Genomic DNA, 18,387 nt, shown 5'->3' with positions numbered 1-18,387 from the left:
TTCGAACCTGCGACCGTAGCAGCAGCGCGGTTCTGGACTCAACCGTCTAGAACTGCTCGGCCACAGCGGCCGGCTTCGGTAATGTTCCTCGTAACCCGCAGTCTCAGGTCGCACCTGATAAAGGTTACGACCTACGTTACCGAAATACCGAGCAAGTACGACGCTGATATCCGGCAGAACACCCGACAATCGAAGATGTCATCAGATCGCCGGGAAAGCCTGAAGAGCTACAGTGGTCGTGATGTTTTGGCTTACCAGAGTATGAACGACAATAGCTTTATGGAATTTATTCGCAAAAGCGGAATCTACGTATTAGCTGCGTTAGGTATGAAGATTTTTACCCGGATTCTTGCCGTTCGCCTTCGGCGCCTCGTCGTCAAGTTATCCATATGGATCAAACGTGCTTTGGCGGTGGCAGTAACATTCAGACGGCGCTCAGCGATTACCTTGACATCATAGCCCTGGCTGCGACCTGCGTCAGTCGCGGTGCCTTAGTGACAGTGGACTCCGACCACACAGGGCTAACAATGAGGGGGCATACATTCATCTGCAATGTATACGCAGATGACGTTCTTGGTTCTATCGGAGGACGAAGTGCGAGTACACTACAGTGACTCGACCAGTATGGGACTGCTGCAGGAAGCCATGTGAACCTGACGAAATCTGGCGCTATGTTCAATCTTAAAGGTTTATCGATAGGGAGTGTGGCTCCATTGCCATTAAAGACAAGCTCAAATGTTTGAGGATCACCTTCACGCGTGATATGCAGACCACGGTCTCATTTAACTACAATGAAGAGCCAAAACAACTAGTACACCTGTCTAATATCGTTTAGGGCCCCGAGAGCAGGCAGAAGTGCTAAAGCACGAGGTGGCTAGGACTCGACTAATGTCTGAAGTAGTGCTGGAGGAAACTGCCACCATGAATCCTGCACGGTAGTCCAAAAATCCGTAAAAGTACGAGGGGGTAGAGATGTCTTCTGAACAGCACGTTGCAAGGAGTCTCAGACATGCTCAATAATGTTCATGACTGGGGAGTTTGGTGAGCAACGGAAGTGTTTAAACTTAGAAGAGTGTTCCTGAAACCAGTCTGTAACAATTATGGACGCGTGGTGAGTTGCATTGTCCTGCTGGAATTGCCCAAGTCCGTCGAATGCACAAGGGACTGAATGAATGCAGGTAATCAGACAGAATGCTTACGTACGTGTCACCTGTCAGAGTCGTATCTAGACGTATCAGGGGTCCTGTATCACTCCAAATGCACACGCCCCACACCATTATGGAGCCTCCACCAACTTAAACAGTCCCCCGCTGACATGCAGGTTCCATGGGTTCATGAGGTTGTCTCCATATCCGTACACGTCGATTCACTCGATACAATTTGAAACGAGACTCGTCCGACCAGGCAACATGTTTCCAGTCATCAGCAGTTCAGTGTCAGTGTTGACGATCCCAGACGAAGCATAAAGCTTTGTGTAGTGCAGTTATCAAGGGTACACGAGTGGACCTTAGGCTACGAAAGCCCATGTTTCGTTGAATGGTTTGCACGCTGACACTTGTTGATGGCCCAGCATTGAAACCTGCAGCAATTTGCGAATGGGTTGTTCTTTTGTCACGTTGAATGATTCTCTTCGGTCGTGTTGGTCCCGTTCTTGCAGGATCTTTTTCCGGCCGCAGCCATTTCGGAGATTCGATGTTTTACAGGATTCCCGATACTCACTGTACACCCGTGAAATGGTCGTACATTTCATCGCTATATCGGAGATGCTCTGTCCCGACGCTCGTGCGCCGACTATAACAGCACGTTCAAACTAATTTAAACCTCCACTCAATAAAATTCATCTGGGTTTGGGGCCGTATAGCCAAGTATAAAATTCCGACGTTTCGGCGACTAATGCAAGACGCCTTCCTCAGGGTGTATTGCAGTTTTTATTGAGACAACGGCCACGGAAGCCTACGTTTCCGTTCACTTAAACACCGATAACCTGCCAGTACAGCACCAGTAACCGATATAAAAACTGCAAGTACACTTGTTGTCTTACATAGGCGTTGACGACTGCAGAGCTGTATTCTGTGTGTTTACATATCTCTGTATTTGAAGAGGCAGTCCCATACGAGTTTGTTTGGCGCTTCAATATATAAACGCCTGCTTCAAGCTATCCGCACGAACGTTCGTGGCAATCTCCTGAGAGCACTGGACATGATACATTGGGTGAATTTTGTTAACACTCGTCTGGCTTCGCAGCTACCCCATTTAGCACAGATGCTAAAGGTAATGCCCCCCCCCCCATTTCCCCATCGGAGGTTCGAGTCCTCCCTCGAGCAGATATGTGTGTGTTGTCCTCAGCGTAAGTTAGTTTAAGTAAGATTAAGTAGTATGTACGCCTAGGGCCCGCTGACTTTAACAGTTTGGCCCCATAGGATCTTAACACAAATTTCCGAATTTCTTGTCTTCAAAGTCCGCTACGACATGCTGACACTTCCTCCTCGAGATGACGGCCTCGGTCTTGTCAACATCCTAACAGGAGCAGCTGTCCTTTATGTAAGTGCGATGGCTAAATCGTGGACTTGCTGCAGCACCGAATTATCAGGTGGCCTGATTGATGAACTGGCCTCTCCCCCCCCCCCCCCCCCCCTGGCGGCACCCGTTGCAATATCACATATTGCTTCCTCTCTCTCCCCCATGTCAAGATTTTTTTCACGAATACAGTTATATCCATGCCTACTTTCCCAGTACTAGGAATCCTACAGCATGTGAAATTCATCGCATGATAATGAAAGATCATGCTCGGAATGTTGCGGAAAGCCGAAATCCATCGATCGCATGGCCCTTGATTTGGCGTTTTGTGCATCATGCCGTCCTCGACACCAACGCTCGTGTGACCTGGTATCTGGTTGTTAACGGGAAAAATGTGACACAACTTCGTCTACACTAACATGACATATTAGCCGCTTTGCCCTCTTAGTCACACACTTGATAGGGTCGAACATGGACTGATGTGTGGATCTTCTTCAGAGGTGTGGCAGCTGATACAGAAAATGCTTGCCTTTCTTTTACGTACGGCTCGCCGTGCTATTACAATGAAGACACTTCTGTTCCGAGATGAAACAAATTTCCCATGTATGAAGGCTAACGCGGTGAACTAGATGAAAGGCCTCTCGATCTCTTATATTTGTTCGATGAAGGCTATAAGAGTGTTCTCGATTTTTGGGCATTCCTGTAAGATCGTTTCACTTTTCACGTGAACAATCCGAGATACTGTCAGTAAGATGCTAGCTTTTTTTGTAGTGCATTCTTCGACGCCCTGCAGCTTGGGCGTCCCGGGTATATGGACCGAACGAGGTGACGCAGTGGCTAGCACACTGGACTCGCATTCGGGACGACGACGGTTCAATCCCGCGCACGGCCATCCTGATTTAAGTTTTCCGTGATATCCCTAAATCGTTCCAGGCAAATGTCGGGATGGTTCCTTTGAAAGGGCACTGCCGACTTCCTTCCCCGTCCTTCGCTAATCCGATGAGACCGATGACCTCGCTGTCTGGTCTCCTCCCCCGAAACAACCCAACCCGTATCGGATATCAGAAGACGAGTGTGTGATACCAGGACTCGGTCCAGTGTAGCGACAAAATGGAATATTCTTCACGAATACGTGCCCGTAACATGGCTGACAGCCTTGGGATTATGAGTGCACTGTCCACAAGTTGGCGGGGCGTGGAAGCCATTCTGTTTGTTTTGCCAGAACGGCATGTGTAATTCCATTTCTGTTTTTTTGTTATTGAGAGTAATTGAACATCACTGTTTTTTGTCTGGAGGGCATCCCATTTGATCTAAGGAAATTCCACAAAGAAGTGTGCGCAAAATAAATAAATAAATAAATAAAATAAAATAATAAAATAAAAAAAATTCTGCTCCGGCAACTTTTTTTAAGAAAAAAGTGTGCAGTGCTCGCAGCATACTCTACATCTACATCTTCATCTACGTGATTACTCTGCTATTCACAATAAAGTGCCTGGCAGAGGGTTCAATGAACCACCTTCATGCTATCTCTCTATCGTTCCACTCTCGAACGGCGCGCGGGAGAAACGAGCACTTAAATTTTCCTGTACGAGCCCTGATTTCTCTTATTTCATCGTGATGATCATTTCTCCCTATGTAGGTGGGTGCCAACAAAATGTTTTTGCAATCGGAGGAGAAAACTGGTGATTGAAATTTCATGACAAGATCCCGTCGCAACGTAATACGCCTTTGTTTCAATGATTGCCACTCCAATTCAGTATCATTCTGTGGCACTATCTCCTCTATTTCGCGATGGTACAAAACGAGCCGCCCTTCTTTGAACTTTCTCGATTCGTCAGTTCCACCTGATGCGAATCCCACACCGCACAGCAGTACTCCAGAATAGGGCGGACAAGCGTGGTGTAAGCAGTCTCTTTAGTAGACGTGTTGCGCCTTCTAAGTGTTCTGTGGATGAAATGCAGTCTTTGGTTTTCTCTGCCCACAACATCACCTATGTGGATGTTCCAATTCATATTATTTGTATTTGTGATCCCTAAGTATTGAGTTAACTTGCAGCCTTAAGATTTGTGTGACTTATCGCGTAATCGAAATTTAGTGCATTTGTTTTAGTAATCATGTGAATAACTTCACACTTTTCAATATTCAGGGTCAGTTGTCACTTTTCATACCATACATATATGCACTCATCACGAAGAGTGCACTTACCTAAAACGACCCGGGTTCCCGGGTTCGATTCCCGGCGGGGTCGGGGATTTTCTCTGCCTCGTGATGGCTGGGTGTTGTGTGCTGTCCTTAGGTTAGTTAGGTTTAAGTAGTTCTAAGTTCTAGGGGACTGATGACCATAGATGTTAAGTCCCATAGTGCTCAGAGCCATTTTTGAAACTAAAACGAAATAAAATAAAAAAATTTAAAGGAGGCTGAGGCGACCGCTGGCGTGAATCGGTAAAAAAGAAAGTTTTCAAGGCGAGAGGTAGCGACTAGCAGGAAATCCACGCACGGGTCCCCATCCGGCACTAATTTTCATGTGTCACCAATAGGTAATATCTTCATACCTAATGCAGCTAAAATCATATAGATTCCAAAATTGTGACTAAATGTCATAAATTTAATACAGCTGCACCAATGTCTGCTTAGTCAAACATCTGAAAAAAAAAGGCTTTGTTTATTATAAAGTAAAATTCGCTGTTGCTGGTCACGATTTTCCTTCATTTATTTCTCGCACAACGCGAGATGCGTTTCAGGAATTAATTCCAGTTACCAAGTGTGTTTTTCGTATATTATGATACTCATGCGTGACGCTTGCAATGTGTGAGCTGCTGCAATTTCCCAGTGCCTTTGCTGTAAAGTATAAACAAGCGCAAGCTTCTAATTACAGTGTTTCTTTCCCTGTAATCACAGGCGTCCTGATCAACAGCATGCACGAAAGTACGGGACACGAGAACCACAGTATTATCCACGTCTTAAGTAACAGATGGCCACCAATAGGCACGGAGTCGCCGATGGACGTAACAACGACACCAAGAGCATCAACGCTTGTGAAGTCACGTTTTTCGAGTCAACTGCATACAAGAAAACAGCATTTCTCAGCATATCTTAACATGCAAATAAATCAATCTGTTTTTAATGCAGAACTTCAAGAAAAATCTTCTAGAGGAAATCTATCTCGAGATAAACTGGAATAATATTTGGATGAGCTTCCACAGCAAAGTTCTATTATCCAGTGTTAAAGTCATTCGGTACCTTGAAGGAAAAATTCTCTGGGTTATTAGGCCGTGTCATATTTACAAGATGTAGAAGTATGAAACCGGAATTTCGTTGCAATAATTACTCGTCTGTTGTTCGAAACTAATGAATAATATTTTATTCAAAATAATCTCCACTGGCATTTACATGTTTATCCCACCTCTCTTGCAGGCTATGAATGCCACGCCAAAAAAATAGTTCTTCTTTTGAAGCGCACCAGTCAACGAGACATTTTCGTACATTTCCATTCGAATTGAAGCGTTGTTCAGCGCAAATAGATGATAATCGGACAGAGCCAAGTCTGGAGAACAAGTCACATGCTCTAGTATTTCCTAACTGAACGCCTCGATCGTTTTTCCCTGACCTGTTTTGCTATGTATGATGGGGTGCTATCATGGAGCAATATGACTCTGTGTTGCCTTTTTCCATATGGGGTCGTTTTTCACGTAATGATCCATTTAAATCACTGATTTGCTGTTGGTAGCAATCAGCCTTAACGGTTTCACCAGGTTTTAGCAGGTCGTAATAGATGACACCCTTCTGATCCCACCAAAGCGACTTGGTCTAGCAGTGGATGTCGATGGTTTGCCTGGATTCACGCATGATTTATGACGCTTAGGGTTCTCAAAATATATCAAGTTTTCATCACTTGTCAGTATTCGATGGAGAAACGACATTCTTTGGTATCTGGCGAGCAGCATTTCACAAATGGTCTTTCGATTTGCTTGCTGTCTTTCATTCAGTTCATGCGGAAACAGTTTTCCCACTTTCTGCACCTTTCCAATATCTTTCAACCGAAGAGAAACTGCTTTATGCGTCACATTTAATTGTTCCACAAGTTCCTGCTGCGGTTGGGTATCATCTTCATCCAATAAAGCCTGCAGTTCGGTGTCTTCGAACTTTTTCGGTGTTTCCCGTGCTCGTCGTTTCTCACGTCAAAACCACCACTTTTTGAATTTTTTGAACCACTCGAAACATTGTGTTTCCCAAGACCATGTTCGCCGAAAGCTTCGAAAAGCATTCGATGCGATTCTGCAGCGCTTTCTTCAGATGATAACAGGAAACTAATGCCTTCCGCAAATCGTAGTTAGTAGGCACAGAATGCAACATGTTCACAGGTTTGAAACAGATACCGTTGTATGGAACTTGGGTTGCTGTGTGTTGACATTCTTCGTCAGCCGTAAGAGGAAGCAGATGGCCCTGCAGACGCGGTCTCATGGGCCCTACACATGGGCCTAGCACCTTCTGTAAGGAAATTCCGGTTTCATACTTCGACGCCTGGTATGTAGCGATGAACGAAAGGCATTTGGTCGGATCAATCTTGTTTCACACTAGTTCAAAACAGTCCCAAGAGTAAAACATGACCGGGTTGGTGATGATTTGGGGAACTGTATCGTGGTATTCCCAGAACCCCGTGGGTACTTTGCAAAGTGGCTATTTTGGCTAATCATGTTCGTTCCAAGGTAGAAAGCTGGGGAATGGTGATGCCGTTTTCCAAGACGACAGTGTGTCTGTTCACACAGCTCCTATCGTCCAGGACTGATTTTGTGAGCTCGACGATGAACTGTCGCATCTTCCCTGCCCACCACAGTCACTATTTCTCAATATTATTGAGGCTTTGTGTTCTACTTTGTAGAGAAGGGTGTGAGCCACGGTAAAAAATTAATGTTTTGAAGAGCGCGCCGCAGCGCGTAGTGTGAAGCAGTCGCCATCCGTTTTTGGCCGTGGCGCCGCTGTTGCAATCGCAGCTTTGGTGTCTCCCTCTGGTGGGAAAGGGGAAAGGTTGCCTGTTCACGTGCATTTATGGGGCGCTATGAGCACGCCAGTTAGTCAGTCTTGGTCAGTCTCTCGTCCCCAGCTCGCTAGTCTGTCTCTCGTCCGCATTTGTTAGGCAGTTAGTGTCTATCGTTCGGATCAACCTTTAAAGCCGGAAAAAATGAGAGTCTTTCCACACCGCCAGTAACAGAACTCGGCGAGTGATCGCCCGGTCGGGGCTTAGTTCCTACATCTGAGTCTGCGCGTTAGGCCGCCAGTCTGCTCGAGGGTGCTTGACGCACCTCCGTCATCATTACCTGAACCTGTCGCTATTTTTTATGTTGTTGTTTTGGTGTTTCCATTGAAACACGTATGTATTCATTACCAGCGATGGCGAGGCAAGACAGAATCTCTGACCAGAGAGTTATTTATCGTTGCTAGTCTGCGCTTGACCGCGCGAGTGTTCAGTTGTACTCTGTCTGTAGTAGTAGTGAGTCGGATACGGTAGTAGCGAGTGGACGGTTGTACTGAGCAGAAGTCGGCATGCGTCGGCGGCGTGCTCTTCTCGCGACTCTGATCACGATTCGGGACGATATGTATTGTTGTAGAAGGTAATGAAGCAGCATTGCGCACATCTAGTAATGTATGTTAATTGTAATTAATTTGTTCAAAAAATGCCCTAATAAATTTTTTTTTTATAAAGTAACTCTTTTAAAGAAAAACATTCATTTCAATTTAAATAATATTTCTTATGCATTTCCTCCAAGAATCAAAATTAAATATACGCCAGCATTGCACGAAGCTGTGTCGATAGATAAGAGCAGATATAGTTGCAGTTTTATGATGCAGTTTTTATTGAGGTAAGAATTTTTGCCTTTTTTTAAATTCAGAATACAGGGCCGAAGGTCAGCGCTGCTGCCCTTATAAAATTTATCAGGTTTAATTATTTCACAGGGCCGAAGGTCAGCTCTGCTGTCCTTATAAAATTTATCAGGTTTAATTATTTCACAGGGCCGAAGGTCAGCGCTGCTGCCCTTACAGAATTTGTCAGGTTTAATTATTTCTGTTGAGATGTTACATTCAGTTCATGGTTCATTATTTAATTAATATTATTGTGTGGTTTTTGGTCAATTTGCATTCTTTGATTTCTGCGGAGAGGTTACACTTGGCTTCATTTCAATTTAACGATATTTGGCTTCATTTCCATTTACATTTTTATTGACATATTTTTGCTGGGAGGTTACACCATATTTTTGTGTATTCCCCTGTACGTAGCAGTTGTAGCAACAAGTTCTTTCCCCAGTTGGTTGTCGGAATGTGGATGAACTGTGGATGAACTGTGTAAGGGCTGAGGCGCAGACTTTAATTTTATGTTTCTGTTTGTTGCAGGTAAGGAAAGAGGTTCGACACGGCTGTGGAATGTCGGACCTGTTATCGAGCTGCACCAGCGCTTCGAGTTTGGCGCAGTAAGTCTACGTAGGTGTTTAAGACGCTGTTGTGCTTTTTGCGAGTGGAGGTTTCGATGTCACTAGTTTACCTTCCCAGCTTTCCCGGCAGCAGTGTGTGGCCACAGAGCATAGTTAGCAGGCTACGGGCGTGAGGCGAAGTCGGAGTTGGTGGCGAGGCGGTTGCGAAAGCTCCTGCAGCTGTGTGCGCCAGAGTTTGGCAAACACGCGCCAACTCCAGAGTCACGCACGTGCGTGCCGGCGCGCCGCGGCTGCCGAACGCACGCAGGCGTAGCGCAAAGTGCTCACAGCGTGGACGGGCTCGCCGCCAAAGAGGAGTACTTTAGCGCTACGGCTCTCACTGCATGCCAGACGAGCCATCCGAATGTCGGTTCCAGCTGGTTTTCAACTATCCCATGCCAGCCTCTTCATATATGGATGCGCACTGTACCCAAACATTTACGTATCTCGTATCCATAGACATCTGGAAAAAGTGTGTGGCGGGAGGGGGGCGGGGGAGGGGGCATAAGAACTTGTTTCACGGTATCTGGGGTACAGACTTTTAATTCAGTGCAAAATTCTCATATAATTCTGGTAATGAATATCTGACAACCCAACAAACTGCAGAACGCTGTCGAGAGCTAAGGGAAATACTACGACTCTACCAGTTGTCACACTGGTCACGGGAAATTATGCCAGTTCTTTGGTGTGACGGCGTTTCTGGCGCTATATTGTGGTCAGTATGGATTTACGGAGCGCAGTTGAAACAGTGTCCTCAATCTCTAACCTTTTCTCGTACATCCCTTACCCAGCTGCAGAATGACACTGGTCGCATACTCTGACACGCGCATTCCCAGCACGGTATACACACAGCAGTAGTGTTAATATGTGCCCTTCATCATCAAGGACTAGCCCTGTTTTTGTTGCATAATCTAGTCACAACAACAATTTTTGACAGCATTAACATAAAAAGCAGTCCGTGTTGTTGTTGTTGTTGTTGTGGTCTTCAGTCCAGAGACTGGTTTGACGCAGTTCTCCACGCTACTCTATCCTGTGCAAGCTTCTTCATCTCCCAGTATCTACTTCAAACCTACATCCTTCTGACTCTGTTTAGTGTATTCATCTCTTGGTCTCCCTCTACGATTTTTACCCTCCACGCTGCCCTCCAATACTAAATTGGTGATCCCTTGATGCCTCAGAACATGTCCTACCAAACGATCCCTTCTTCTAGTCAAGTTGTGCCACAAACTTCTCTTCTCCCCAATTCTATTCAATACCTCCTCATTACTTATGTGATCTACCAATATAATCTCGAGCATTCTTCTGTAGCACCACATTTCTAAAGCTTCTATTCTATTCTTGTCTAAACTATTTATCGTCCACGTTTCACTTTCATACATGGCTACACTCCATACAAATCCTTTCAGATACGACTCCCTGACATTTAAATCAATACTCGATGTTAACAAATGTTTCCTCTTCAGAAACGCTTTCCTTGTCATTGCCAGTCTACATTTTATATCCTCTCTACTTCGACCATCATCAGTTATTTTGCTTCCCAAATAGCAAAACTCACTTACTACTTAAGCGTCTCATTTCCTAATCTAATTCCCTCATCATCACCCGATTTAATTGGACTACATTCCATTATCCTCGCTTTGCTTTTCTTGATGTTCATCTTATATCCTCCTTTCAAGACACTGTCCATTCCGTTCAACTGCTCTTCCAGGTCCTTTCCTGTCTCCGACAGAATTACAATGTCATCGGCGAACCTCAAAGTTTTTATTTCTCCTCCATGGATTTTAATTCCTACTCCGAATTTTTCTTTTGTTTCCTTTACTGCTTGCTCAATATACAGATTGAATAACATCGGGGATAGGCTACAACCCTGTCGCACTCCATTCCCAACCACTGCTTCCCTTTCATGCCTCTCGAGTCTTATAACTGCCATCTGGTTTCTGTAAACATTGCAAATAGCCTTTCTCTCCCTGTGTTTCACCCCTGCGACCTTCAGAATTTGAAACACAGTAATCCAGCCAACATTATCAAAAGCGTTCTCTAAGTCTACAGCATTCCTTACCACAATAAATTATTTATTTTTAATTCTTCAGGCCAAATGCTGTGGAGCTTCTGTGTAATACCGAAGGGTACGTGTTACGTCGTATTCCATTAAAATGTTTGAATGACACACACACATACACACACACACACACACACACACACACACACACACACGATTTCTTCAACAATTCAAGTACGTAATAAGCTATTCCTTAGATGTAACTGATACAGCAGCAAAATAGTGTCCTAATCCGTTGTAAATCGAAAGGAATACTGATGCTGGCAGCTACAGGACTACAAGAAAAAATTGTCTCTATTATTCATTGATAAAACTGTCGTCGGCTCAGGAAGAAACTTATCATGCAGCCGCAAAAATCATTGATCATTTGCACAGTAACGTAAAACGTCTGGAAGTTAGAAAATCGGATTTTAAATCTAGCTTAAAATCATTTCTTCTTGACAATTTGTATTCTATATCAGTATTTCTAATTACAAACTGGTAACATGTGTAGCTAATAAAAACTTTGCACAAGGCTATGTATTTAAGAATATTTGTTCATCCTTTTTTTTTTTTTTTAGTCATCAGCCTTCTGATGAAACTCGTGAACCATTAAGTGACTTGTAATTGGCAAGCACAAAAACAAATCAAGGAGTAGCCTGTTCGTCATTTCGATACAAAATTGTGCAAATTAACTGCGAACCGCAGGCGGCTGCAGTGAAAAACATATGCAACAACACAGAGGCGTTGCCATAGTGACGCATAAAGAAATCGCTTTACGTGTTTACCTGAGGTAGACACACACCAAACCAATCAAAAGACTGATGACCTAAAAAGAAGGGGGCGAGGAACAACTTCTTTCGTCGTCTCTGTTACAGGCGTATTTTCAAAATATGACTAAACTTAAATTGTTATTTTTCCACTGTTAGTATAACCTGAGTATTTAGCGCTTCAGAATTTAAGATGTTGGGAACAGTTGTTGCTTCCTAGAAAAGATGTGGATCTAATTGCATAGTCATATGTTGTTACGTGATTACATATATACTGAATGCAAAACTGTTCCTTTAATAACCAGAGGACCCGTGCGAAACTTTCACACTTTTATAGTCTTAAATAATGACAGTATTTGGAATAAGTCTTTGGGATGAGGCTGATCGTGCGAATGAAGAGAAAATATCTTTAAAAATGATAAGAAGGACGTTAAATAATAATGATGTGACACGTTTCCAAGTGTCCAAAAATGGTTTTTGCATTCGGAATGTTTGTCGCTGCTTGACTGACGAGCAGAGATAAGGGGCTGTCAGTAGGACCACATAACCTATAACCTTAATTCGATGAACATTTTCAGCGTCAGTAAGCATGTTAGGCCGTAATAGCAGTAAATTCAAGGCAAGAACGAAAAATTTGTTTGTTGTTTCGGAAAGTATATTCGATTAGAAAAGTCACCTTGTACGATGGGCAGAGATAACGGACTATGCAGTGGTCACGGTTATTATTAATGACAATGCTGAGTAGAAATTATCCAGTTCATAAGTACTTGAAAGCAAATAAAATTATATCTGTAGTAAGATAATATGAAAAAGGAATCCCTTATTGTGATTAATAAGTCAGCTTCGTAAGATTTGGGAATGAAGTTGGGTATTCATGATGCCTCTTTGCCTGTGATAGTTGAAAGTCTCTTGTATGTTAAAATTTCCACGAACAGTAAGTTTTAGTACAAAATCGAAAGACAGTGGCAGAACCTTTTTAACTATACATAATTCTTTCTTTTTAAGAACATAGGTAATCAATCGTCAGCTACACAGATTTTTTATAAAATAAAATTTATTAGATTTGTTAAATTTTTTCATCAAATAAAATAATAAATAAAAAATATTAAAAAATTTGTGCAGCTGACGACAGATTATTCTTCACAGCTGCTGATTGACAGCCATTAATAAAAATTTTCCTTCATCCCTGCACGATTAGTACGTATTGAGAAGAAGAGATGTTGACTTGAGAAATAACGTACATGATTCTTTTCTCTTATCTTTTAATAAGAACACTGTCGCCAGAACTCAGTGAATATCTGTCAAAGGAATGACTCCTGCTTCAAACGATTTCTTTAAATAATTTCAATAAAGCTTCTACGAGTTCTATCAATTATGTTAAATGTTAGGAACATATTTAGATGTTATTCCATTACTGACTGATAACACAACGTCCTCCTGAATAAAATGGTTTTGACAATAGTAGACAGCAGATTTGTCATACTGACATTCGCCATCGCAACAAAGCAAACTATTCTAAATTTGTCGAATAACTGTTTTCTCAGCAAATTTAAAAGCTCGTAGTTTGAGTTTTAATTCTGTTCTCCCAGTCTTGTGATCCCTCACCAAAATCCACGCTATAGTTTTCGCTCACAATACCTGCGCCTAGCTATAGGGTTGATTACACCTAATAGCCTCTGCAGCGTGGGTTGTCCATTCGGCGAAATATAGTGGACCCGTGAGCTCAACTGCCAGACCGTGAGATCTGTAACTGGAGTCCACGGGTTACACAATACTTGCGGTCGACCAGCCACTTTTGTCTTCTGCGTTGAGTGACGTGCTGGATTTCATTACCGAAAGCGAACCTCTCGTATAAGATTCCACACCCGTCGGCGTTCCGCTCGTCTCACGGTTGTCAGGTTCGTGGTTCGTGAAGGCACACCCACGCAATGTTCATTGGTCCGAAATTAGAACTAGGCTCTCCGACATTTAACGCAACTTACAAGTCTGTAATAACATGCTACAAAAGTGGTCACTCAGGATCGCCGTTGGAATATGCCAAGCGAAGCAAACGAGCTGAAAATATAAAATGTGGCTCTGACTTTGTTTTCTATTGTGTCCTGCTTTCATTGATGCACAGATAACACTGTGTCATAGAACCACCTATGCTCCCAGTATGTATAATCCATTTGTCACAACGAAGAGAACTATGAAATATTATGCTACAATATTGTCTGCAGATAAATAACTGTAGCAAAATCAACTAAGTTCTCGACAAAATTTGCGTCCGGTTTAGCCCTCAGTATGACTTGCTAAAAACGTTTTACTTCTGAAGCAAGAACGTAGTACTGTACTGAATGAGAAATAATTAAGCTCAAGGCTCTATTGCATCTATCAAATGAAATTTAAATGAAGCGTAACTTAGCTACAGCTCACTACAGAAATCAAAGGGAGAGCTAATGGAAGACTGTGATTTGTTAGGAAAATTCTGGGATGGCACATCAAATTGTTATGATTACTTTTGAATACATTATGGGAGTGGCAGTGATCAATGTCTTACAAATATTTACTATTAAAAACAGTCTTGATCACGATCTATTTATCAAGGTGACCGGTTTCGACCACTACTGTGGTCATCTTCAGACCATTGAGTAGGAACCTCTTTTTGTTGTTCTCCAACAAGAAGAGGTTCCTACTCAATAGTCGGAAGATGACCACAGCAGTGGTCCAACAAAAAGAGGTTTCTACTCAATGGTCTGAAGATGACCACAGTAGTGGTCGAAACCGGTCACCTTGATAAATAAATCGTGATCAAGACTCTTTTTAATAGTAAAAAAAATTGTTATGACCTTCTGCCACCTAATATTTATTTGCCAGTTACACATTCATGAGCATCATCTGAAATAACAAATTACTCCAGCCAGTCACATTTGTTATTGTTCCCAATATGGGCCTCAAAGGGTTATGTCTCCAACATCAGATAGCTACAGGCAAATGATTAAGATGTGCACAATTTATGTGTACGACTTTTGGGAACCTATGGCACAGTCTGGCAACAGAAAATAAAAAAAAAAAACTATTTTAGTGTAAAGCTCAAAGTTATGCTTATGCTTCGATTGCGTGGATGCACAGTAAAAATGATTTGAATAGAGTCTGTGTAATGGTCACAGGGAGCTTTTCCAGGCTGGACAGGTAATGGAAAGAATAAAAAATAACGCTCTTTACATTAATTTATCTTTAATGGCGGCCTATCACCTATGTAACTAAATGGAACGTTTTATAATACATTACATACTGAAATAAGATATACAAAAGAAAACAAATACAGTTATGTGCAATTTTAAGAGAATCAATAATATTATCAACCTCTTTACCTGCTGGTTGGTGACTGTTTCGGCAGGTTGCATTTTCTGTGGTGATCACGCGAATGACGGAACTGGTAATTCCCTTCATAATATACCTAATTGGGAGCTCTTCTGACCTCCTGCACCATCCCGTTATATCTGTCTGAAAAAAAGTTATAGAACAGCCCAATGAAAAAAAAAGGATGCTGTAATTTAGCCAATATAAGAATAGCCTATGCGTGATCGTTGGAAGTCACTGGAGGAAGAACTAATAAGGCTGTTACTGGTTGTAAAACAAAGGTTACAAAAATGCAAATGTTGTAGGAAAATTTATGTGATATTGCTTGTTGATAATAATTATAGTGTCAGTGAGCCTAGCTTGAGTCACTTTGTGCTTTAAACATCATCTTTTCTAAACGTCTGATATATGCGAAAGTAGACTCAAGATTATGTAGGAAATTTAATAACAACAAATTTCACTTGTATGGTGAAGAGTGACTAAGCCTTTTAAAACGTCAATTGCATTTACAATCTGCAAATCGAAGTCAGCTTACAGTGAAGGTCCTAAGTATCTTGCACGATTAGCTGGTGTTAGCAACTTCGTTAGCGAAATCTGACAAATACCGCTTCTTCGGAGAGAGTTGTTAACTCCAGCAGCTTCCAGAACAGGACTGTTTCTCCAAACTCACTTTTGCCACTAACCAGAGGGACTACTTGCAACTCAGGTGTGGAAATCTTCTGTAACACTTCTTCGCTCGTTCTTTTCAACGAGAGGTGCGAAGTCGTAGCCACCTTCATGAAATATGTATCATAACAGTTTGCGGTGTCTGCACGAACTTTCCTGATCTGCATATTTGAGGGCAGGTTTTCTGCCATCTTCCTCTCCCTCCCTTCCTCACTCACTCTCTCTCTCTCCCCATCCCCCCTCTCTCTCTCCGTGTGTGTGTGTGTGTGTGTGTGTGTGTGTGTGTGTGTGTTTGTTTGCGTGTATGGGTGGGTGGATGGGTGTGGGTGTGGATGGGAGAGTGGTTGTGTTTCTGTTGTTTTCTACTTGGCTCTGCCCGATTTATTCCATTCAACATAGGAGGGATGTTCAAAAGGTAATGCAGCACATTTTTTCCCCAGCCAGTTTAGGTTGAAAAAATACCGAATTTGTTGTGACTTATCGTGGAATATTCCCGCTTCAGACCCTTTAGTTTCATGAAGTCCCAATAGTTAGAGGCACTATACGTATCCTTCAAAATACAAAATAGAGTTTGTAAAAGAGGCGCGTTAGAATTAGATTCCTCTGAACGAGTCCCTTTTATCGGAATACCAGAGCATCGCAGATATTTATAAGCACTTGCAGAATGTCTTCGGAGTCCTGGTAGTGAACAAAAGGTCGGTGAGTCGTTGGGTGAGGCGTCTGTCATCATCGCAATAAGATCACGAAAACCTGTCCCATCTATTGAATAAACAACTTCAGTGTCTTCGTCGTCACAAAAATGCAAACGCATTTCTCCTTCTCCATGACAAAACAAGCCTGCGCACCCGAAGGGGCTCAAAAGACTTCACTGGACTATTTTTCCTCAGCCACCCTATAGCCCGAATCGGCACCTTCCGAATTCCATCTGTTCCGCCCAATGAGGGATGCACTCTGCGGGAAGCAGTACGTGGATGATGGGAATTATTGATACAGCAAGCCATTGGCTCAGACGTCGACCAGTGGAGCAGTACCATGCGGGCAAACAGACTCTGCCAGTAAGGTTGGGTAAGGCCGTCGCATCGAACGGAGATTATGTTGACGAATAGGCTTTAGTAGCCAACAGAGAGGGGAATAATACGATGTACTGCACTGCTGAATAAAACCAGCCTGCTTCAGGAAATACATGTGTTGCATTACTTATTGATCGACCCTCGTTGTTGCACATAACCATCACAAAGTTGTTCAAACAAATTTCGGGCTTGCAGCCGGTCGTCGTTCAATACTTCGCACGATATTTTAACTGGGCACTTGCCAGTCATCTTCAGGTGAGCCGTCGCAGACTGGCGAAAACGTTTTTTTTTTTCTTTATTGTATTTCAATTCCCCATCGGGGTGGGCTGGCAGCAGCATATGCGCTGCTCTGCAGCCGAAAGACATAGAACAAACAATAGAAGACATTTAAAAATAACAAAGGAGAGAATATGGTGACATAGATATAAAAAAAGGGGGAACATCATGGAAGGCAATAGACAAAAAAACGGGGTGACTGTAAAATGGAGATAAAAAACTGTTTAAAAGTAGCACACACAAAAGCCACACACTGCGACAATTAAAAGAACACAAGGCACAGTATGACTGGAGCATAAAAGGTATCGACGGATGGCGTAGCACATAACAAACACTGACGGCGAACCTCAAGGCAGTACACAATTAAAATCGCACCTCTTGACGCACAGGAGAAACGACACTAAACACAACACTGATGTGGCACACTGACGATGATCAAAACAGAGGATCTGCCAGGCGCAAGGAGATGAGGGAGATCTGAAGAAGGGAGGGAGGGGAAGAGATGGGGGAGAAAAGTGGGGGGGGGGTGCTGAGGAGGGCCAGGTAGGGAGGGATGTGGGAAGGAAAGAAGCAAGTACGGGGAGCAGGGTCTCAGGGGAGGTGGGGGGAAAGGAGGAAAATCCGCTCTGGGAGAAGGAGGGAAGACGAAAACGGTGGCCCTGGGGAGGGGGGGGGGGGAACAAGGCCAGGTTATAGTTGGAAGGAAGGGTAGATGTCACGGCAAAGTTCGTCATCCGGGAGGGGGAGGTGCTGGAAATTGCCCTGATGAAGGAGATGGAGGGTGTGGAGGTGGAGAGAGGGAGGGATACAGCGATCGAGGCGCGGCAATGGGCGGGGGGAGGAGAGGAAGGAGGAAACCAGAGGGTGGGGGGGATCAAGCCTGCGGACAATGTAAAGGATGCGGAGATGTTGGAGGAACAGGAGGAGGTGGGGGAAGGGGATCAGTTCATACAGGAGCCGTGTGGGGGAAGGAAGGCGGATACGGAAGGCAAGGCGGAGCGCATGGCGTTCAAGGATTTGGAGGGCTTTGTAAAAGCGGGTGGGGATGGAGATCCAGGCAACGCTGGCATAACAGAGGATAGGACAGATGAGGGATTTGTAGGTGTGGAGGATGGTAGAAGGATGCAATCCCCATGTCCGGCCTGACAGGAGTTTCAGATGGCGGAGGCAGGAATGGGCTTTCTGCTGGACGGTCTGGAGATGAGGGGTCCAGGTGAGGTGTCGGTCGAGGGTGAGGCCAAGGT

The sequence above is a fragment of the Schistocerca nitens genome, chromosome 1 (assembly GCF_023898315.1).
Source record: "Schistocerca nitens isolate TAMUIC-IGC-003100 chromosome 1, iqSchNite1.1, whole genome shotgun sequence".
NCBI classification, from domain to species: Eukaryota; Metazoa; Arthropoda; class Insecta; order Orthoptera; family Acrididae; genus Schistocerca; species Schistocerca nitens.
This window is presented reverse-complemented; position numbering follows the sequence as displayed.